The 25,082-nt window shown below is 40.4% G+C and overlaps 1 long non-coding RNA gene across 1 annotated transcript in view; it reads right to left on the bottom strand.

Annotated features, from left to right (window-relative positions):
* The window catches only part of LOC103906640, a 21,911-nt gene extending 14,254 nt beyond the window's left edge, over positions 1–7,657 (bottom strand). The window contains exons 1-2 of the long non-coding RNA XR_658012.1: positions 7,570–7,657; positions 7,192–7,271 (exon numbers count right to left, since the gene is read on the bottom strand). This is a non-coding gene — a long non-coding RNA (uncharacterized LOC103906640). The remainder of the gene's footprint in view (positions 1–7,191; positions 7,272–7,569) is intronic.
* Positions 7,658–25,082: the final 17,425 nt, after the last annotated feature.

Raw genomic sequence — 25,082 nt, 5'->3', positions numbered from 1 at the left:
GTCACTGCAGCCCAGGCTGCCCTTGAGCTTCACATTCCCCTCCAGCCCCTCCTTGTTGGTGAGAACAATGTCCAGCATAGTACCTCTCCTTGTTGGCTCCTCTACCACTTGGAGAAGGAAGTTATCATCGACGCATTCCAGGAACCTCCCAGATTGCTTATGCCCTGCCATGTTGTCCCTCCAGATATTGGGGTGGCCCATGAGGACCAGGGCTTGTGAACATGAGGCTGCTCCTACTTGTCTATAGAGGGCCTCATCCACTCGGTCTGCCTGGTCAGGTGGCCTTCTATAGACAAATAGATGAAGATGGAGTAATGGGACTATATGAAAAAAAGGTTTTCACTTGACTGATTTTTTCCCCCAGTGTTGCCCAGTGATAAAATAAATATATGGCCAAATGAAAGTGAAAGACTTCACGATAGGTATAAGGGGTAATCCTAAAATTTTAACATCCTTCTTGCACTGTCTGATTTCGATGACAGAAAGGAAAAATTAATTCCTCTTTTGTATGCTGCTTAAGTGAGAATCACTAAATTAGGCATATTTTTTCTGTCATTTTATTTTATTGTGCTGTAGCTAGAAGAAGAAATCAATAAATAGACACTAAAAAGGTACATCTCCAGAGAAAGCTAATCAACCTATTATTGACTCACCTACGGTGTTTTTTTGAAGAGAAAAATATCAAGATGATTTTCAAGACTCAGATATCTTGATTGAACACCAAGCCTTGGCAGTGTATAGAAGAGCCATCACAGTGGCAGAAAGACAACAGGCAGCAGCTTTCACTGGGCAGAGGTCACTGCTAGAATATGCTTCACGGTTAAGGACTGACTAGGCATTTGAAAGGAATAAAGAACGTGCATTATATTTTCACCTCTAAACACTAAAACCAAAACCATATACAGATGGATTTTGGAATGTGTATATGCATATTTATATATCTGATTTCAATAATATAAATGCTTATCCAAAGTTAGATGCTCAGTCACTTGAAACTTTTTGCATGTGAACCAAAGTACTGTCTTCCTAGTGGGAAACTATTCATCAACTCTTCATCCGCATCCAAAGACAAACCCTTAGACATTATAAGAATGAGCAATGGAAGAGCCCACTCACATTGTACGAATCCCAGTACAATGCGTTACGTACCATGTAACATTCCTTAGTTTTTCTGCAGGGCAATGATTTCATCTGCAGTACATCTGCTCTCTGTCTGCTGGAATAACTCACCTCATTCATTCAGAGAATATTTTCTAACAACAGAGCTGCCCTCACGTCTCAGTTTAAGAAGGACAAATAGCCCTTTTAAAAACAAATGTCTGGCCAAAATCTTATAATAATTGCAAATGTTATCCTGTAATTTAAAGGAAAGATCTTTGCTGAATAAGGTTGTTTCCCCTCATATGCCAAAAAGACTTTTGGTTACTTTTCCTGCTAGTTAAATAAGCTCACATTTTGTATTCACTTGTATTTCAATTAAAGAATTATCAGAATCTGTGGCATTTGCTTCCTAAATTAAATACTAATTTTTTGCCAACAATATAACCTAATAGACCAAAAGCTTTAAAAACCTCAGGCCACACTTGATTTTCTGATACACTCAAGTTTTAAAACAAAATTATTGCTCTGAGTGGAACATATCTTAATTATAGCATTCAAGTTTTCTTTTTCTCTACAGATTTGAAGAGTAAGCTGGCTTACAGAATTAATCCTCAGAATCAGATGAATCAGATCACTGCTTATTGATTTAACGGATAAGGGTTTTATTTGATTTTGAAAATGTTATTTGTAATTGCTGATCATGTTTTTATCTGCATCTATCAGTATTTTTAAAGTGCAAAATACATGATGGGGAAGTAATCTTTAATACACATAAAGAACTGTATCATCTATCACCTATACATCTAGTCCCTCGTCATGCACAGCACTGAAATTCCAAGTAAGCCAGTATTTCAAATTGCACTCACGAACAATGCAGGTTAAAATTTGTGTATGGCATAGTAAGTGTAGTAGCCTAGTTATCTGGAGGAAAACCTGTTTAAAAAACTACTGAAAGAAGTTGGAAATGGGTACCTATTCTCAGCCAGTAGACCGAGACACCGATCTTCTATGAAGATTCATGTATATCTATGGTGGAAGAGGGTGGACGCAAGAACGTGACCTTCCACCCGCCAGAAGCTGTAGCCTCGGCAATGTTCTTCTCTCTGACTCAATAAACAACACCTCCTACTCTGCAAAACAGAAGTTACCAAGATATTTCCCAAAGTGGTTAGTTTAAGCTCTGTTTATTTTATCAAGCTTTCTGATACCCATTAAATAAATGCATTTTGCAATAAGTAGGATTTTCAAAAGCATTTAAAGTACATAGGGAGTGTAAGACTCTCAATCCCACCTAGCCTAGACTTTTCTTTGTCCAGGATCTGCTTAGTTATGATGCTTTAAAGAAAGAGAAAATGAAAGAGGTCTGTTTCTTTCATAGTTTAAGTTCTAGTCCTCCATATGAAATTCTGAATAAAATCTGTTCCCAAGGGGTTTATAGCAAACCCAAGGGGTTTATAGGAAAGCCCTGTTGGGAGACATTTACTCATAACTTCCTTTCCCAAACACAGAGATGCTAACAGACAGCATTAACATAATTCAGAATTTCACATACAATATGATGTATTAGCTGATGGTATTTGAACTGCTCTCAAATGCTGCCTGAGCCTACAGGTGCTGCCTTGAAGCATCAACACCAGCTCTGTCAGGTGGCAATAAATCCACTGCTGCTGTATTCAGGAGCAGTTATCTCTTGCTGTTAAGGCTGCTCCATACCGTATTCGCTGCCTGACACTTCCTCATACAAAATACTTGAATCAATGCCCTTTATCTCCCTCCTTCCTGGTATTTAAATAAGGCACTATTTCTCCATAATCTGCATCCTTCTGATGTAAAAAAACCCCCAACTGTGTAACCATCGGCTATTTCTTGTGGTAGCACTGTTTTTTCAAACATTATTTTCCACAGTAGATATGTGCAGGGTGTCATTGAAATGGCACACTCCAAGAGCCAAATCACACTGGCGGTTTGTTCCATCTACCTGTCTCTTCATCTTTCTGTGAGTCCCCAGCATCTCTGATGTCGGTTTCCAATGATATGATCATATTGGGTTTATGAACCCCAAGGTTGAATTAATTGTAAGTACTGAAAAAAATCTATGTTTCATTTGTTCTGTTCTCTAACTTGGTTATGCTAAAGATGATTCAGAGTTTAACTTCACGTATTTTTAATAGTCTGTTTCTTATTCTGACATTCCCACCAACCTGTAAGATTGACAGTCAGGGTAACAAATATTTGTACAGCTCAGCTGTACTCCACTGCAAACTACTTAAATTCATGCCCAATAAACTGTAGTCTGCGGCAAACCAGAATGTATTTAGGTTGCAGACAGAATTTCCTCAAAGATTTATCAGCAATCTAAGTTGTAAATACACTTTATAGATTCAGCAGAAAGCACTGTTATTCGGGTAGCATTGGAGGCTCAAAGAACCACCTGCCGGCATAAGCTGGCAAGCAAAGGACTGGGGAAAAGCTGACCTTGTAGCAAAGAAAGTGTTACTTGCCTTGAACCCAATTTAGTGATAGCATGGAGTAGGTGAGGCAGTTCTGAAGACCACACATGGAGGAGGGAATGAGAGCTAGAGTCAGCCGTCGGTGGCAGATAGGAAGGAGTCCCTGATCAAATATGTGAAATGAGTTCTGCAGAGCACCCAGGAGCTCCTGGGCGTTCAGCCTCCTGGGCTCAGGGCCAGCTTCGAGATAGTACAGCTGGTGGCCTCGAGAGAAAGAGAAGAGACCTCCGCAAGGGCTGTCCTGCTTCCCAGGCAGCTGCTTTTAAGCTGAGGCTCTCGCCCGTGGTTCCTGCCTGAGGTGCGCTGCAGCTGTGTCACAGCTACGCCTGCGCCTGGCCATGGACCCATTTATCTGGACCCCAATCCTGACCCTGTGGACTGAGCTCGTCCCTGCATGTCAGTGGGGATATGCCTGGCAATGGGGACTCTGGGCCGACCCCAGCTGCCCCCCCGCCTGCCCTGCTGGCCCCGTGGGGAGACCCCCACTCCTCACGCCACGATCCCCAGGGAACAGCCTTCCCTGACAGGGATGGAGAGTGACTGATGGGTGTGAAATGGAGCAGAGAAAATGGAAAAGAAGGTCCTGGGCCCACTATCATCCAGACAGTGCTCCAGGATGCAAGGAACGGAAGAATCCAGGGGCATAAGATGCATAAGATCTGATCAAATCTCACTTTTCTAATCCGGAGTAGGCAGAGGGTTAATTTGATGCAGCCTTTAGCTGCTGACAATCAAGTGACACCTCAGGGGACATAGTACATCACTCCGTCCCTGCTTTTCCTTTGAAGCGGTGTGGCAAGATGGAACTGCTATTCAACCTCACCTAGGAGTACCAATATCGAGCATCACAAGGGATTCCCTCGCCCTCTTCCTTTTAAAAACCAGCTGGTGAGTGGACTGAAAATCTTCCCTTAATTGTCTGGACGGACTGCCGAACAGCAGCCCTCCGCTGCTGGTGTGCGATAAATGGAGCTAGATTATTTTTTCAGCCTGTCTCAACAAATCTATACCTGTCTTGCTTTAGGAGGCCAGCAATTTCCCTGCTACCAGCTTGGACTCTTTTTCTTGTCTCTGCTTCATTAATCCATTTTCATGTATTTTAATGTAACACCTTATGAATCTCTGTCCTTTTTCCTTCAAAACACAGATAAAATTGACACTTGCCCCTTTATTGTCAAGTTGGAGCTGGGTAACGCTGTTCTGGTCATTCTATGATAATATCTTTAGGACAAATCTTCAGGACTACACAAATAATTTAATCAAACTCCACATTTCATCTAAGTTTAGCCAGGTTTATTTGGTTGTTTTTTCTTTTCAGATCAATATACATATAAACGAGTTTATGTACAAAGCAGTTTGTTCCACTGAACTGTTATCCACCGCTGAAGGCATGTCGCCACCAATAAAGTTTATTCTGGAGGTGCGGTCTGCTTGTAAACATGTATTTGTAGATGAATACATGTCCCCTGCATTCTTAGGGGGGTTTTTGGCAAGGCCTTTTTGACATGAACAGCTTATGACCAGCTCTGCCTAATGCTAACCTCTCACATGCAAAGACAAAAGCCTTTTTCCGCCTGCCGATAACCTTCCAGAGCCTGCGACCCTGCTGTGCCTACAGGCTTTCACTTTTTAGTGTTGACTACGATGCTCAAGTGCTGCGCTCCAGGTTTCACACCTCTGCAGCAAGACAGCTTCCTTCCATGGCGGCAGCAAGATGAGGCAATCATTTCCCCTCTTCGTCTTCACATATTCTTGCCATCAAGAATAAGACTCAAGTTTTGCCCATTTACCTTCTGCCAACTGTGGCTTTTCTTCCCAAACTAAAGTGGCTGCTGCAGCTGCAGCAGTGACTGGTGTGCTTGACTCCCACTTAAAATTAACAAAGCACTTTCTCTTTGCTTTGAAAATGACTGGGTTTCTGCCGTGATGCTCTCCAGCAGTTCTGGGAAGGGTTGCTGTCTGCCACACCGTCCAGACTGTGCATGGCTTGAAGCTGCCTGCAAGATTTATTTCTGTGTCTGGAAGCAGTCTCTCCCTGCGTTGTCCCAGTCACAATCTGGGCTTTTTTAATAGGATCTCTGTCCCCCGCCCCTAGTTGCAAAATGGCTCTTCTGCCTTAAATCAGTCACAAGCATTGCTCTCTCTCATACTGCTTTGTTTCCACTCAGTGCCATTTCTTAACATGTTTTTTCTCCTGTCCCAGAGTTCAGTCAAAGCCATGGAATAAAACAGAAATCTGTTTCACTCAGCGTGTGATTTTTTAATTGATTTTTAACTTCTTTTTTTCTGAAACAAATTAATAAAAACAACTCTCTCAAGGAACATGATCTACAGAAGTACTCTAGCCTTCAATAAAAGACAAGCACCAGAATGCAAGAGCAAGCATTCAAAATTCAGACCTGACAGCCTGATAATTGACTGTGTAACCTAGGCACAGCCAAATACTTTCTCGCCCAGAGCAGAAGACAGACTGACTATAGAGCAACAGAACTGTGTTTGGACAGGCAACCTTAGCTTGATCTTCTGGATGTGGCATACCTGACCAAAATCTAGATAACCTCGGTGTATATATTGGCTTATATCGTATTGTTTCATATAAAAATAATAAAAAAAAAAACCTCCCAGGAAGTCTGTAGTGAAAATCTAGTTGCTCTTATTTCACATTCACAGTTGTGCTGTGAGAATTACACAGACATCGTGTCTTTACTCTAAGTTACTTATCAATCCTTTTAAATATCTTTTCTGCTATTCTCCCATTTTCTTTTCTCTCTAACCATATTTTATTCCAGGATCACGGACATTTAGTCTGTGTAAGTGCGTAATGAGGAACTGAGACTAAGTGTAATTAAAATCCTTCTAAGTAAAATTATTACATATTCAATTAATAGAAACATACTTAAAATTCTCCCTTGATTTTAATCTGTTGACAGTGGCAGCTGCTGCTTCCAGTGGTCTTTCTGTGCGCATTGACTCTTCCAGTCAGCAGTATTACATCAATAAATGCATATGCCTGTCATGCTCTGATTAAATAACAAAACTAAATTATCTGAATTCTCTCCAGAACCTTCTATGTCATCTGATTTAAATTTTATTTTCAATAGTCTGAACTTCAGATAGCTTCACTTAAGGCAAGTGAAATTATTCCACTACATTTAGGTAGGAAAAAGAATAGATTCTATTTGTATATTGCAGCAAATCCCTCAAGACCAACCTACAATTTGTTTTGGAAGTTGTAAACACTTTTAGAGGGAGCATAGTCAAATAGTTAAAACAGACAGTACGCTGCAAGACGCAACCATTTCGTTTTGCTCTGTTTGTCTAGCAATTAGCATACTGAAGACAGAAACTCAGTTGGGATTTCCATTTACTACCCTCAGAGAAATCATCATATAAATAGCTAAAATGATGTCGCTTTAAAAAGGTACACAAAACAATAATTGGATTTCACTTTAAAAAGGTAAACAAAACAATAACTGAAAATACTGAAAAATAATTCACAATATGAAGAAATACATGACAATACAATAGTAAAATATGAGGAAGCATGGGCACCGCTTTCAATAAAAGGAATGGGAAGTACCTTTGCTATATAGTTTCCAGATTCTATCATGTCAGGTTTACTTGCTTTGGCTCCATTTATTTCTTCTCGCAGATATTTTCCTTACCAAAAAATAAAGAAAAAAAGAAAAAGTCTGCATAGATAGCACAACAAATTGTATATTAAATTTATAAAATTAAAATAGAAACTATATTACAGAACTGTTGGCAAAAAAAAAGCAATAGTCCCCAGAGTGCCCTTCAGGACTTCAAAAAGCTGAAAAAAGTGCTGATACACTGTCAGTACAGCGTCTGCTTTTTGGGGTTGATCATTTATTCAGTTTGAAAACAAGGAATATTTTTTTCAAACTTTAAAACACATGGAAACACCACCTGGAGAAAACATAATTTATGAGCAAACCTTATAAAACCTTTGAAGTTTTTGGGCTCCCTCTTGCATTTGGAAATATTGGTGCTATGCACGTACGGCAAGTGTGTTGCCAGCTGTCGAAGACACCCGATACGCAGCATGCTGCGATCTACATACTTCGTATACGTGGCCTGAAATAGGGGTGAAGGAAAGCAGTGGAGAAACACAGTGACCCGACAGATCAGGTTTTAAGCTTTTGGCTTAGGGGAACGTGTTTACACACCAAAACTGCACCATTTTATTCTACAGAAGCTAGAAGAGTATGATTAGCTTGTGCCATCCCTGGTACATCAGTTAAAAGGTGCTCACATTGTAATAGTTTATTCTCTCATAGAACAGCAGAATAAGCTGTAGCAGTTAGTCCGCCTATAAATGGTGCATGCGAGGAATTGCGCAACGTAGCTCTACTGGAAAAGAAATTGTAACCCTACCACCTCACATTCTTCTCACACTGGTATAACTAAGAGTTGATCAAGCCTTAACAGGGGCAGCAGTTTGCCAGGGCTGAGACTCTCCCTGCAGATAACAGAGAAAGGCAAAACAGTCAAGGAGGAAAAGACTGAAAATACAGTGAAAAGCATCATAACTGACTAAAGTCTTAATAGTTAATACATAAAACAAGCCAATACTTTAAATGAAGGCAGATAATACTCAGTCCAGAAGCAGTCATGAAATCTTTTTCTAATTCAGGAAGTGCTCAAAAGTGGTCGGGGAATTGGAGTGTATATTTTTTATGGTTTAGTGGTGAAAATGATGATACAAATGAAACCACTGAGCAAGAAAGTTCATTTCAGGCTAATGCGCAAACAGAGCCGGAAAAACTCAGGGCTCCATTATCCTATAATGGTAATCATGGCATTCATCTCTACCTGATGTAGCATGCTTTTCTAGTAAACAGCCCTACAGATGATGGGCATAACTATCATTTTTCAATAGTGGAGACTTTGTTCACAAATTTAAACATAATTGTAAAAAATCAGTTTATTAAAGACAAACTTTCTAAGAAGAAGAATGTCATTAATTAGAAATACAGAACTGTCCATCCTGCCTCTGGAGCTCAAGGTTTGTCACTTAAGGTATGTCCCTGTCACTCTCTTGTTCACCCAAGTATACCTTTTACTAAGAGGGAGATGGAATGATAGATAGGAAAATACAATTTTCCTTTTTTGTTAAGTGCTAACCACAACTAAATGAAATAGAGAGTGCAACACCCTTCATTTTTGCTGATCTGAACAGCTTCATACGAAGACAGCCAAAAAGAAGGACAGGGCAGGATCTGTCCTCACCTGCGCAGCCCTCATTACTGTCTGTCATGCCCCTGTGCATGTCCCAGCTCTCAGTGAAAATCCCTTCCCTTCCCTCCACTGACTACATTGTGGCCGCACCAACCTCTAAATGCACTTAAAGCAGCCCATTTACATCAGTGGAAACGTTTGGTTGTCACGGAAGGGAATTTGATTCAAAGGCAACATCCACTCCTCTAAACGTGTCCTCCCCAGGCATCCTCCCAGCCTGGGGGTGCAGGGTGACTCGCGTACAGACTGCTCAGGACCAACAACAGTGGTGGCTGTGCTCATGTGCACAGCACTGATTTCAAGTCTCCTCTGTTGCCCTTGTAATCCTAAAACATCACTTTTCCTTTTGTTTTTCCCCTCCCCCCTGTCTTTTCCATTCCAAGTGCCAAAAAAAATGGGAGGACAGTATTATTGTAACATGATGCTGAGGGCATGTGCTGCACACCATGAGGGCTCGTAGGGGTTGAGATGATGTTGGGACAGCGATGGAGGACTGGGGAGAGAGCAAGGAGCCAAATTTAGTGCAGCCTCATCTCTACTGCCGTCTGGAACAGTAACTGCTGTAAAGCCTCCAGACACACCCAGGTTTTCTCCTACAGGGAACCGGCTGCTTTGATCCGAAAGAGAAGCTGGGACTGAAGCAACGTGCATGCAGTATGCACAATCGGGCACGGACGCAGGAATGAACCAGAAAACTAAGGCAGATGCACCCTATTGTAGCACCCCCCAGATCCATAGGAAAAATTGGTACCGTCCTATCCTGTCTGTCATCTAACAGAAGAAGACAGCAAACTAATGGAAACTGAAGCTGGAAAAATTCAAACCAAAGCGAGATAAACACTGTAACGGCAAAATTAATTACTCATGGGAAATGATATATTCGCTGTAACTGCATCTGGTCCGACATTATTGAGCTCCTTCTAATAGTAGGAGTGATAGGCACAGTATAACAGTTTGTGACAGAACAAAGATAAACACCCATCACAGAAACAGTCCCGAAAATCAATTATTTAACTACATAGGTTTGTATCTGTCTTCTATGAAATAATATTAGCTATATATGACACTAAATAAGTTAGGAATGTCTCCACAGTCTGAGAGAAATTCTGCTCTATCACCGTTCAAAAAAAGGACATGCTGTTTTTCTCCAAAAATTCCCTCTGCCGATATGCTAATCATATTACTGCTTATCCACAGGGGGAGGAAACCTAATGCAATGAGAGAAACAAGAACCTGTGAGTGTAACACCAGGCGCAGACATACATTCTCATAAACCTCACTTCACATTCAGTATAACTGTTCAGTTTTACTGACAAACAATTTACATCGCAATCACAATGAAACTGAAGACTCCTATTGGCTTTAATATAACTATCCTGTACTGTCTTAATTTTTTCCAGCAGCTTGCACATACTCAGAGTAACAGAAAAAAATGCGTGTTATGGTTTATAGCTGCTGAGTTGAAGCAAAGCTGCAGATTTATTTATTTTTTTTTAAATAACGGTTCTTTCCAACCTTCAAACAAGCTTTCAATTAGGTTGGGTTAGCAGAGATCAGAAAAGATGAGAATTTTCTTTCAAGTATCAAATCCTTTTCCAGAGCAATTCAAATCCTGTGAGACCTCCTTGTATGTCTTCTAATGCTCACTTGAGCAGTAGTAGCCCCTTATCGAGGATTGAACGCAATGAGCTGTCCCCTATTGCCAAGATCCTCCATAGCGTACTGCAGGATCAAAGTGTAAAGCTCAGGAAAGAAATATTTAGGTAGCAAACTAGTTCTCTGTCTAATTAAAATGCCTGAAGCCTACACGTGTTAAAACTCAGTTTTCCACAAAATGACCTTTCTTTCCAGCAACGTTCAATGATGAACACTTCTATGAATATGACCCAGAACTTGTCTACACAAGGGCACTCAGATACCTGTGCTTCTGCCCAAGGATCTACACCAACTACCACATGGTTCAGCCAGCACATTTACTTCCAACAGCTCCTTCAAGGTGTCCTGCAATAGCTTGCTTTCTATGAATAAGGATGGTCAGAAGCAACCCATCCACCTTCTGATTCTGCTTTTTCTGCTGCAGTTCTAGCTAGTTTTTCTGACAACCAGGTGGTCTTTGTCTTATAAACAACGGGTCACCAACTGAGAAGCCGCAGAGACAAAGCTAGGTATGGAAGGTAATTACTAGATGTGGTGAAAGTCTTACTAGGATAGGATCCAAATTTATCTGCATATGAGAAACCACAGCTGGATCACTGGTTTTTTGACTAAATGAGAATTCAGCCCTTTGTGCAATTTTTCTCCAGAAACAACAGATTTAGGAGCTCAAGTCCGAAACTCCAAATCAAAAAAAAACCCCAAACCAACAACCCTACATCCTTAAAGCTACTTCACTGTGTACCATCAGGCCCTGAGTGCACAAACAGGCGCTACAATCTCTTTCCCCTTTGCCCCCCACCCAGGGGTTTGGCTGCCACTCTTCAAGGTCAGCTTTGATACGGTGGCATTGTGTAACTTTGGATCAGACTGCTTTGAAAAGTGGTGTGTGAGAAAGAGCTGCGAGACGTGTTATCTGGGGCCTCTGCCCCTTGGCTCAGAAGCTGCATTTGAGCTCAGGCCCTTGCTATCAGCCCTTGCCTGAGTTGCGTTACAGATACGGCTGTGCCAGGCTATATCCTTTGCTGATCCCATGATCGCCTGGCTGATTTTACTTCCCAGCTTGGCCTCGGACCTGTTTCATCGCTACGGACGTTTCTGTGTAATTTCATTACTGTTGTCTTAATATGAGAGGTCATTCAACAAGCAGTGGAATTAGTGAATCCTGGTCTATTATGGGTTCGCATACACTACAATTCCTTCCCTCCACCCCTTGCATCCTCCACTCAGAAAACACCAGGGCTGCCCTCACTGTGTCTACAAGACCTCACTTGTATTAAAAGCCTGAGTTCCCAACCTACATTACCTCCCCACCTCCACCGTGCCTCCGAATCTCTGACTATGCAAGACTCTGTACGATGTGACTGCCCTACGAGTGCGCTGACTAGCCACCTGCGCCGAGGGGGTAGCAGCAGATTAACCAGAGCAGGTAACTCTTGCAGGCACACGTCAGCCCTTCCTTCACTGGGGACACCCATTTGCCCAAAGCTTACAGGAACTTCATATCTTTATAATCCTTTACTCCTCTGCCAAATTTGCATTACATTGGCCAATAGATACAAAAGCTATTGAAGGGAAAGAATGATACAAACAGTAGACCAGATAAAAAGCATTACTTGAGTGCTACTAATCTGTTAGATTTTAAACATGATTATGTGTTGTCTAGCCATGTAGAAAGAAGGAGAAGTTTCAGAAGTTTATCCCATTAGTATTCACTAATTATGCAGCCAGGAAATAAGTAGCCAGGTAACTAAGAAACAAATTGACAACCTGATGTAGAACTAAATAATTCCCACGAAAGGCTCCTTCGGGACTCGCACAGCACTGCTTATACCTCATGGAGGTGATCAGGTAGGTTTGGCAGGATGTTGGTCCTCCAACTCCTGTTGTGCATCTTACACTCAAAAGACTAACACAAAGCACAGGATTACAGGTGGACACGCCAAAATGCCTCCACGTTGCCACAGGTAAGACATGCGCAGTGAAAAACTCTTCATATTTATCCATCAGAGAAGCGGTAATAATAGAGCCCTTTTCCCCCTCAAACAGCACTGAGATGTAATGTAAACTGTGATCCCCTCTTCTAACAGGGTTTTGTATTCTCACAAATGGATTCTTTGCAAATTGCAGACCCTTGGTAGCACAAAACTAATCTATTAACATTTTTCATTTTTCCTGTTTCCATTGGATGGTTTGTCTTGAATCCTAGCACGCTGGTGTTTCTACTCCAAGTACCTGTAATGGAACAGCATTTACCTTCTGCTTTGAAAACCTCCCTCAGCTTTCCTGCATTGCACCTGGCCATTCATATTTTTAGGAAATTTGAAATGAAAGTTTCCCCACATTTTCCTTTCGGTTTAGCAGTCTCTAATCTTTCTTTCAAAGCTTTATCGTAGCATTCAGTTCTTCATTAGCCCAAGGGTACAATGCTGATTGTTGTCTACTTACAATGAGTCCTCTTTTCCTCAGGAAAAATATTGACGTTGCAAAGATATGAATTGCCACCTGTTTGTGGAAATTAGTTTTCTGAGCTTCTTCCTCTGCTGAAAAGAGTAAATGGGAAGTCATGACCAATGCAGATGGACCTGTGATAGAGGCTACTTCTGGCCATTTACTGAAGAAGTCATTTAATAAGGCATCATAGCATCCGTCAATGGCAAATGAGCAACGAGGTCTATAGTGTCGATTGCCAGCTTTTCCTACGCTCGCTCAAATAAAAAGACAGGGTGGCATCGGCCTGTACTAACTCACGCTTGTTTTGTCAGGTGAGAGAAACTTTTAGAGTAGCTTGAGCATCCAGCCCTGGCTATTGATGGAGAACTTATAATCACTGTTATGACAACCCACTGATGTGCATCATGAGCAAAGTGTATTGATTTTGCCTCTAATTCCTCCAGAATAATACATTTATGAGTTATTCCCCTGTCTTGCAGAGAAAGTTCAGTCCAGTGCAAAGTACAGCAGAGATTAATTAGATTTGTTACGATTATTAGTCTATTTTGCTGTCAGGATGCCATGTAATTTTGGCTCAACAAGACAGACTAAACAAGTAGCTTTATATTATTCTTCTGAAACTGCAGCAAAGACATATCTGATTTGTTCAACTGCTTCCATAGTAGAAGACAGTACTTCTGAGTATTCAGTGTATTCGGGGAAGACAAAGATGAGCAAAACAAGCAGTCAGACATCACAGTTTCATCTCCTGATTTGTTTTCTATGTCACATATAAAGAAAATAATATTACTTTGCACTTCTCTGAGTCTTTTCAGTGTTAACTGTACAATAACGGGCAAAGGAACATGATCCGTGTGAAGCTAAGTCTATGGCCAAAAGACAGGGCGCCCTTTTACCTATTACTCCTGTTCCATAGTAGAACACAGTACTTCTGAGTATTCAGTGTATTCGGGGAAGACAAAGATGAGCAAAACAAGCAGTCAGACATCACAGTTTCATCTCCTGATTTGTTTTCTATGTCACATATAAAGAAAATAATATTACTTTGCACTTCTCTGAGTCTTTTCAGTGTTAACTGTACAATAACGGGCAAAGGAACATGATCCGTGTGAAGCTAAGTCTATGGCCAAAAGACAGGGCGCCCTTTTACCTATTACTCCTGTGCAAGCCAGCATTTCTTCTCCAAGGGTGGAATTCTTTTCCCTTGGCTTCTGTAACTGTTCTCAAAGAGCCCATAATGGTCTTCTCAGGGTTGACCTCATGTATTTGGTAAATGTAGCTACAAAACGCTATCCCGAGGCATGTCTACCTCATTCAGCAAAGATAAAGTAACACGACATTATAAACTCCAGTTACTCGTAATTACGGTTTTCACCCATTCAAAATGAAGCTGTGCTACGTTTGTTCGGGACACACTTTAGATTTCATGCTTTAAACAGTTTTACAGATGAAACATAGTTTGGAATGAAGTTTTTGTACCGTAATGTAAGAATTAAGGAAGATTAAAATACTTGTAATGGTCTTAGTGGTGGGGCTTGCATAACCATAGCAGCTTGTCCTGCACCTGATTCAGTTCCAGCGGAGAAAGTATGCTCCCCTGAAAAGACAATTCTATCTGAAGCAGCATTTGAAAAACTGAAATTTCAATTCTGCTCAGCTGATATATTGTAGTATGTCCTGTAAATGTTCTTCTCCTTGTTTCATGACTCATCAGCTAACACCAGATTCCAGGCTGCTTATTGAAAACACTGATCATTAGTTCCTTTAAAAGCATTAGATTCAGTTTCAAACATATGGCATATGTTTTAGACACAAAAATGACCCAATGAGGATCATGTGAGGGCTGTGAGGGCTCTGTTAATTTGCAAAACACAGAGTGTAAATCAAGATTTAAAAGCATCTTTGCACCCTGAACTTGCATTAATCCTGTATGAAGACACGGTTGGCTTGCAACCATTACAGCTTTATTTAGCTTCCCTAGATCTACCCAAAGACAATATTTTCTTTCCTTCTTGTCAAAACCGGTGGAAATATCCACTCAGGAGATATGATTTATTTGATAGAAATGTTCAGAGCAGATCTTTAAGCTCTGGCGATGCCTCATTTCTACAGAAATTGACAGCTGACTCAGAGTTTATTGCCTGGTTATCACACTAAGTCAAATTCTAACTCTGAATAAAATGCTTCGCACAGCTGTAACTACTCCCTGAACTACCTCGTGTAATTGATTAAACTTGAATCAATGTTATGGGATTTTATGTTTTACAATGTGGAAGCATTTTTGCTTGTTCAATGCAGCCAATACAAACTTACCCCCTGCAGGAGTATACATGTCAGGGAATCCAGCAGTATGAGTCAAAAGTCACATTTGCATGCAGGCAGCCAAGCACAGGATTTGTTTCCTCAGGTGGTTTGTGAGATACAGGCTTGACTGAGTAAGTGACAACCTTCTAAAGCATTGATTCGAACAGTATGGAGGCTCCGGTGCGCGTATCAAACATTAAATCTATAAGCTTGCCACCGCCTTCTGAATGCAGCAGAAATATTAACAGCGTAGCTTGCTCCCAGCACGCTGTACTCGGGATTTCTGTCTACATCAAAACACTAGTCCGGGGACTAGTAATTTCATACTCCTGCTGTTCACGTGGAGCTCTATGGCAGTCTTTATTGAAATGTCCAAGCAGCTTGCAGCATGTGAGCGAGCCCTTCTCCGGGCTATTCAGTACAGGCTGCGTGGGCTTGTACAGCCTTGCTGCACTGGAAAAGTTTTCCTTCTGCATTGGGAGTTTGCCGACCTCTGGCTGTTTTCAGTGTCCGTAGCCAAGGTCTTTTTTTTTTGTCTTCAGCTATCTAAAGGGTACCCTCTTCTGTCCAGCATCCAAATTGCACCACCACACTGATTTTCCCAGATGATGTTTCCTGATTCTGCAAATGAAAATTGCAGTACTGGTAGTTTTCTGTGAGATTAGTAATACCGTGATCCACCCCACTCCATGATGGGCTATAAGACTGTTCTATGTATGTCAATGAAGACAACAGGTGTAAAGGAAAAATTAGAATATTACATGGAAAAGCAGGACAATTTACTATGGATAAGATCGATGGAAAGAATAGAACTATTTTTCCAGTGGAAATGCAGGCAGCTGAGTTATAAGGACTACAGTGAACATTATTCACTGCACAGTTCTCTGAAGAGCTGTCCTTGCCGAGTAAATGCAAGAAGTTTACTGCTTTTTCTGGGTGGATTGTCTCAAAACTCTGAGCTTTCATTAGGGCAGTCCAGGACTAGGAATTGCTGCCATCATCTGTTCCAGAAGGAGGTTGTTTTGCTTGTTTTTGTCAAAGTTTTAAGGACTCGGTGTCTGTCCCAGTTCACATCCATCCCCGCAGTTACGTATTTATTTAACGGAAAGAAAAAAACAAAACCTTTAATTTAAACTGCTTCATTTTCAGGTGATTTTTAAGTGGCTATCCTAAGGAAACAAGGCTTCTTCGGCTCCTCTGTATCTCTGCTGATCCCCGATAATGATGGAATCAACTGGCCCATTTCAGACAAATCTAACAGATGGACAGAGATCTCAAACCTGGTAAGCTCCTACAAATTTTCTGATAATTGGCAGCTGGATAGAAAAGCCTAATAGAAAGGGCATCTTAATTAGTGTCCCCACTCAGCATGAGTCCACAGTCTGTTTAGATCATGACCAGCCGTGCCATGTGCCATCCCATGTCCCTGGTGGCTGCAAGGGAAGAGGAGAGGGAATGGAGGGGAGGTCAGAGGAGATATGGAGGAGGAGGAAGCTGGAGAACTACATGGATGTGGAATACAAATCACCAGGAAAGGCGATTTCATTAGGTCAACTAACAGATCAACTTATTTTCTCTCTCCCGTGTGGCTCATAGTGTTTTAGAACCATGTTATTTGGATTGACTTTGGCAGCAGGTAACTAGAAGATCAAAATGCTGTCTAGCCATCTGTTGTGTCAATTACTGTAATTTCTCCCCCTATGTGCTGTTTATATCATGTTTAGATGTTATTTTGAGATTTTTTGTCAATAAACACGGCAATAACTACCAGGGCATACAGATCTTCACCACTGTGAAAGGGGAAAATAAAGCTAAAATGACGTGTTTGGTAATGTTTAGTGAATTAAGAGATGGCTCTTTTAAACGTAGGTTTTTCATTAATTGCTTGAGTGCTGTATAACAACTGCTTGGAGAAAAAATATCTGGTCAATGGTTTATCAACTTTAGTATTGTTCAGCGGAATAAACCTAGAGAACATTAGTTAAATATTTTTCATTGATCAGGTCATGTCAGGCTCCCATTTTTTCCATGGAAAACAAGAGTTGACCTTCACCTTCATGTCACATATAATGCACCAAGGCAGCCATGGTCACAGCAAAAGAATTTTACAGGTTTTATAAATACAAGATTTCATAACGTATCTGTAGGTAGTAAGAGATACACTCACTGCCTGTATCAATAAGAGATGCACTGACATACAAATGCATAACGCAAGGACTGATTGAATTTCTACCGTACTTTATTGCTACATCCTGTGTAACTTTAGACCAGAAGAATATTTACTTGGATGAAGTATAAAACCGGGTACATCTCTTTTGATCCTGCAGTTTTTCATTTTATAACAGCCACCTAATTATGCAGTTAGAGTCAGATTTCTCAGGAGGATAAAGAAAAGATCCCCGTGTTTTCCACAATTATAGGAACGAAAAAATTTCCATTAAATCTACTTTCTTTTGTATAATCTGTCTTCAGAGTAGAAGCCAAAAAATAAATACTTCAAAATAAAATCAGAATTTTAATTCTACCTTTACGCTTATAAAGGAAATTTCTAAAATGTGGAAACATTATTTTTAAATAATAAAGGCAGGAATTGGTAAGAACATGTACTGTAGCTAAAGAACTAGCAAAGATAAGTCTCCTTGCTGTCAGAGCTTAGGCACGCCAGCCTCCCCCTCTAGCCCTGGTAAATACAGTTGGGGAGCTAGAACGAATTCGCGATGCTGCACTTGACTGCATGTATGAGTGACGCCTGCGAGATGCTGGAGGAGGAGGAGATGGATGTTCCTTCCCCTGTGAATTTGCTCCTGCATACATAGGGTACTGAACTAATATAGGTATGCACATACGTCAAATGTACATATGCAAAGAAGTATAGAAACCCCCACAGTGCTACCCGGTGAAGTACGCAGGTGGGATTGCTGGGGAACTTCAGGCTGATGGAGCCCAGCAGGCTTCCGCAGAGCACTGCTAGCAGTGGTGGCAGATGAGAATTCATAGCAATGGCCAGCCCTCACTTGCCAGGCACAGTTTAATTAAAGTTCATCCTGGATATCACCAGGATGAAGAGGTCCTGCTGGTGCCTGTCGAGCAGCACAGGGTAGCACCGTGGTACAAAAGCAGGGCTTGTGCTGGTTGAAGTCCTGCAGTAACAAAAGTCCAAAAAATGGAAGTCAAAGCATTAACAACAAAAACCCTCACTTGCGGTTTAAGGCCTTCTCAGTAAGGTTTGGGTTCTGTTCCAATTCAAAAAATAGAGATTCAAGCTGCTGTTTTGGTTAAGGTCTGGGGTTCTGGTTCTGCTTTCTGGCAGTAACAACATGTGCTGGTCATCAACCCAGAGACAGACCGGGCTATAGACTAGGAAAATTTGGATGCCCTTAATGAACAGCATAATAAAATGGAATGAAATGTGGTGGTGTAAATGCTCTGTCATGCTGCTGGGGAGCAACAAGAAGAATCTTCACGATGTGCTGAGAGCTGGAAATACCAGAAGAAAAGAAACACTTAAGACAGTCAGAGAAAACTGTCAGAAAACTATCAGCCACTCAAACTATAAGGCAAAATGTGCATAGCTGTGAAAAAGGCAAGTATCATGAAGAATGTAAAAGGGAGGTGTTTCCGGCAAAGATACCTGAATACTACTATTTTTAAAAATGCTGAATTTTCATGTCAAATGCTGTGTACCCTCTGTGTACTCTTCAGGAGAGATGAATTCACACTGGAGCACAGCTACTCAGGTGACAAAGAGAGCACACAGCCCCTCTCTGACATGCGACTGAAAGAGTGCAGTGTACTTAGCCTGCAAAAATGAAGGTTGCCAGGGAAAATGACCACACAGAAATCGGATCGTAAATGACATTTTGCAGAAAGAGACACAACCTAAAGGACAGGGGATTTTATAAGAAATGTAAAATGGTATAAATGGATCGTGAATACATTTAACTTAGGAATTAGAAAAATATTTTTAATCCTTAGAGAGTTTTGAGGCTCTGGAACAGCCTTTCAATGGGAGTAATGGTAACAGAAAAAGGTAAATCATTTCAAGATGAAAACTGATAAATTTGCAAATTAAAGGATAATATATGTGGTGATCTGCATTAGGGAGAGAGAGTAGCCAAATTGTCCCAGGAAGTCCTTGCCAGGCCTACCTACATTCATATCAACAGCCTCAGAGAAACAGGAGCTCTGACGGATACAATGGTGCTGTAAAAAGTTCTGAAACACAACTTTGGAAATCCAGATACCACCATTATTAATTATTTTACTGCTGCTAATTTTAGTGGAAATCTCTTTGGTAAGTCAGGCTTATGTCACAGTGATGTATTTTCTTCTAAACTGGAATACTGAGTTGTCTCTCATCCATCAAAGTTTCTATTTTCTTAACACTCTTGCATTTTTTTTTATTTTCATTTACTTAGTTTCTGGACATGCCACCTTCCATTAAAAGTTTTCTTGTTGAAGAGCAGGGTTTCTCTGAGATCTTATTTTCTTTTTTTTAGAATTTTTCTGACTTCAGAAATTTTCAGATAAATTCTTCATATCTTTTCAGATTTATCACTGTCAGTGTGGCTTGGTGGCACCATATATTCTCTTCTACGTAAAATTACAGACTATAACTATATTCATGCAGAATTTTAAAGCAGAGATTCAAAGGTATTATCTTTACTGCCACTGCTCTAATTGCTCCAAGAATAACTTTATAATATCTGCAATCCCAGTAGGCAGTAGTACAGAAAGGAAAGCCATAGCAGCTTTGTTTTTCAAAACCTGTCATGTACTGTAAGCAGTGATGAATCCAGATACAGAATGTCAAAAGACACACACAGTGTTCCCCTTCATCAAACAAGCATTTGATTTTAAAACATGTATTGGCTGCCAACTACAAAAATACTCTTTTCTAGATCAAAGAGTCTCTGTGAGGTACAAGATCATTGACGGTGGTTGTCATCATAGCCCTGGATATGCATATTCTTTCAGGATACTTTAAACAGGTGCGGCCAAGTGTATAACCAGGCAGCAGAAGCAGACCAGCTTGTAAAAGGAGAATTCTTGGCAAGAAACATTAACCTATCTGAGCTCCATGCTGCTGCCACTAGGATACTCGCAGTACCTGTGCATATACACGTATAAGTAGGTGATTTATGCATCCACTGCACTGCAGTGTGCAGCATAAATATATCTGCAGATTTGGAAGAAGCAAAGGGAGTAGATGCTGGTGCTGAAAATGACTCACTGGATTTCAGGCGAGCAGCTGGGATGCCGAGTAAGGCCAACAGTTGAAGAACAGAACAGAGATTATTCGCCCTGCACCCTCCCTGCAGGAGGACAGGCAGTGAGGGCTGGGGCTGAGGAAGGCAACCTAAGTAGGAAAATCAGGGGGATTTTAAGGTGAGACAAAACCGCTGAGGTCTCGCTGTTACTCTGCCATTACCAACTGTCTTTGAAACAAGGCTAGAAATGGCCCATGTAAAGGATGACAGCCACTGCTGATATGAGCTGGCTTGTCAGCTGGAGTTGGCAGGAGTTTCTACAGTTAACATAGCAGTTACTGCTTTGCTGATGACCTCTCTAGATGTCAGCGATGACATTTCTTTTTATTTAACATGCATTGATAAAACCACAGGCAATGCACATTAAAAACAAAAAAGTAAAATGTCTTTAATACAAAAAAATAAAGCATTTTTACAAGTTTTGAAACACCAGGATTAGGATTGCCTGTGATACCTTAATTTCCACTTGTGCATATTTATATTAATATAGTCTCTAATTAAATGATCGTATAACCCCCACAATGCTTAGTGCACAGGGTAAGTGTGGCGATTGAGCCTGTGTTCTGTAGCATCCTTTCTCGCTTGCTGCAGAGATGGAAAACTGCATGGTTAATTAGTCTGAAGACTGCAAGAAGAGAAAGGAGAGTCCCATGATGTAAAACCACACACTGCTGCCCCGACGAGAGTTGTTTCAAAAGCTGTTCCTGCTTGCCTTTTCACTGTTAATCTGTGCATCAGTCATCCTCACGCCAGCCATACTGCACATGGCTGGGGGCCCTGGCTCGTTTAGGAATAGTGGTTGTTCTTTGACAGTTGGCATCTGGGAGATTTCAAGTTGCAAACCTGGGGTGACACAGCTTAGGCTCCTGAAAGGTGAAAGATGTGTTCATAATTAGGTAACAAACTGATACTCAAAAGCAAGCTGACTGACAGCCTGACGTACAGTCAGCAATAACTTAGAGGGCCGTATCTCAAACCCTTAGGAGGAAATGCAATACCAAATGCTTCCTCACAAAGAAGCACCACCCATTTTTCTCCTGACTGCAGCATGACCCTTGTGAAGAAATAGTGTGACTGTGCAATTAAAAACTGTATCATACGGCTAAAGGCAATTGCTCTATTACAACACAAGCAATGCTTTGTGTAATTTTTAGTGCTTAACTTTGCAGTATTAGTAATATTCTTTCAACAATACTTGCAAGTATGTTTTATAAGCTTAGATGAAAGGTACTAAAGAATGACAAGATAATGTTATAACATCGGCCTGAAGTAGAGGAACAAAATTCAATTTCTTTCAGGACATATCCATTAGGATCAGAAACTGATGATAGACTTTAAGGTTATCTAGTTATGCCAAGAATATACAAATCACATTTCCTTGAACAAAGCAGAGATCCATCTTTGACTGCCGAAGCAGAAGAGAGCAAAAAGTTAGTTGGGATATAGTGAATGACTGTCTATTTATGGTATGATTAACATTAGGAATTTCCAGTACTTGCTATAGGAGACTAATAACAATTATTTACATTTTCAGGTGTGCTGCAGTTTGGCTATATTGTCTGATATTATTGTATACTTTAAGCCAGCTGCCTACAGATTTATTCTCATACTGTATTTTAAAATTTTTATACTTTGTCAGTCATAGCTGGAACTCTGAACCAATGCTGAGATTTTGATCTCTTTTTGGAAAGGACCATACTTTTACTGTGTATTTGTACTATAAAACACTGGTGCTTTCCTGATACTACAACAATATGAGTAAACTAATAGATACCACCAGAAAAAGAGAAATACAGTAAATCCGTCTTACTCTAAATCACTTGCTAAAGCTTAATGAACAAATATCAGTGGGATTTTCTACGGATAACAGAAATTGGGGGGGGGTCAAGGAAATGAAGAAAAATTAGTAAATATTGGGACTAATCATTTTCAGTGGAATTATATTGATATAAATGAGATGGTAATCAGGCCAGTGTAAGAAAGATCATAGGATTATTAAAAAAAGGCCCAAGAAAAATTAAAAATCTGTGTTTTCTTATGTACTTTCTAACTGTGCCAAAGGGGCAAAACATAATCTGTTGTTAAGATAGAATGTATTTTGGATTTAGCTCATTGTCAGCATGATTTATGAGACGAAGGCCAGATACTAAGGGTCAATAAATAATAAAGCAAGGCCCTCTGGCATTGGAGGCAGAAAGGGAAGTGGGGAGCTGCATGAGATAATATCACGGTGATGGATGAATGCAGATACGTTCTGTTTTATTTTAGTATGCATTCAATTCTATGATAAATATGAGTTTCAAAATGCAGCAAATTGCATACATAAAGGATAAGCAAAGAAACATTGCTGTAAGAAGATTTTACATTTATCTGAAGAAGTGAACTGCAAATTCAGCATTAAAATTCTGTACATTTCATTAATATGTCACCATCAGCTATGGAAGAAGAAACATTTATCATGCTAGATATTAACATGCATACTTTAGTGTTCTTCTTGCATCATATATAAACTAGTTTCACTCTATTGCTTCCTCACTTTATGACAGCCCAGTTAACGGACAAATCCTTCAGACCATGGACCTGCCTAGCTGTGGGCAGTTATTTAGTAAATGGCAAACTAACAAATAGCCACATATCCTAAATATATAAACATTTAAAACCCCTCCTTGTTTCTAGATGGAGAGATGTAATTATAGTGTGGTTAACTCTACATACACAAAAGATAGGTCTGCACAGCAGCCAAGGAATAGGATTGTCATGCTTACTGATAGTTTAGGGTTTGAATATCCACAGCAGTGAAGTTGCAGCAGCACAGACTTCACCCTCATGGAGCAGAGGACATTTACTCAGGCCAGTTATCGCACTCCCCGCCTGTATTGCAATAGGCAACTAACCTGGGTTAGGGATGCTGACATCTGCTGCAATCACATCTTTCTATGATCTCTAGATATGTCTTCAAAAAAACCCAAAGGGTCTCTAAGGGAGGCACCTGAGAAGACACAGAAGGACTTGTAAGTGGCACGAGCGAGAATGATAAAAGGCTAATTCGTAGTTCATGTTCTAAATGCTCCACTTGTTCTAGGTTCTTAAGCTATTCAGCAGACTTAACAGAACTTTTACATCTGCAGTTTGCTTTTCAGGTGTGTCAATTCTGCTTGGAACAAAGTTTGCAACGTTAAAACTTTACTAAGTAATCCCTCAAGGATAACTTTGAAAAGAAGCGTCTGTAAGGAAACAGAACGGAGACATTTAGTCTGAGCTAAAAATACATACTCGCTGTGTAGCCTGGTGTACAATGTTAACTTCAGGTGGTGGAAGAGGGAAAATAAAATCTCAAAGACAACTGTATTTATGGACTGGGACTTCTATTCAGAAAACATATGGTAAAACAGTTTTAAGCCTTGGAGAATTGTCTACCTTTGAATTTCTAAGTAGGAAACCTTACAAGGATATAGAAAGGCCTGCAATAGTAGGTAGATGAAGTAGATTAGACACCTCCCTAACAAAAACCTGATATTGCTTAAATTGTTCAAAAATAATAATACTTTTTAAAAAATCACTGAGAATCCTACGGTACATGTTAAATGATCCACGACAACAGGGCAGGTAGTCTAATGGAATGAATGAATAGTCTGTCTTACAGCCAACACTATACATGTCAAAGAAATATATAACCAATCTTACTCCATGCTACACAAACTACAAAGGTGGTCATATATTCTTATTTTTAGGAAACATAATATCAAAATAAATAAAAACCTTCTTTAAAGGAGTTTGGCAAAGTAAATAGAGAGAAATAACTAAATATATAATCTTTTACTATCTTGTATTATCTAAAGACAGTACAGCATGAGGACTTATTATGAAAAGGACACCATTGGTTATTTTATTTAAAATTAAATATAAAACAAAGGTATTATACTCGGGAAGGGAGAGTATGAATTTCAGAGTAAAGCTCAGAAGAAACAGATAAGCGATTAAATTGGATGTTAGATGTAAAAGAAGCAAGGACAGTAAATGGCCATCTAAGAGACGAAAACATTCCCAGACATCTCTTAACAAAATTACTGATGGGATGAATATTCTTACAAGGTAATAATTGCATTCAGGGTTCTTTGTTCACAGAAGTACAAAAACTAATTTGTTTTTCTTTTAACCATACGCTTTTTGCTAATATTGTACATTGTTTGGCTCTGTAGTGCCCTATTCTTTCAACCAATATTTAGATGAAGGTTACTTCTATTTCCAAGGTATTCATAGAATCACAGAATCCCAGAATGGTCGAGGTTGGAAGGCACCTCTGCAGGTCATCTGGTCCATCCCCCCTACTCAAGCAGGGCCACCTAGAGCCAGTGGCCTAGGCCCATGTCCAGATGGCTTTTGAATATCTATCTCCAAGGATGGAGACTCCACAGCCTCCCTGGGCAACCCCTGCCAGTGCTCTGTCACCCTCACAGTGAAAAGGTGTTTCCTCACGTTCAGACGGAGCCTCCTGTGTTTCTGTTTGTGCCTATCGCCTCTGGTCCTG

The sequence above is a fragment of the Aptenodytes forsteri genome, unplaced genomic scaffold (assembly GCF_000699145.1).
Source record: "Aptenodytes forsteri isolate BGI_AS27 unplaced genomic scaffold, ASM69914v1 Scaffold9, whole genome shotgun sequence".
Classification (NCBI taxonomy): Eukaryota; Metazoa; Chordata; class Aves; order Sphenisciformes; family Spheniscidae; genus Aptenodytes; species Aptenodytes forsteri.
Note: the sequence above shows the minus strand (reverse complement) of the source record. Positions and strands in the feature narration are given on the sequence as shown.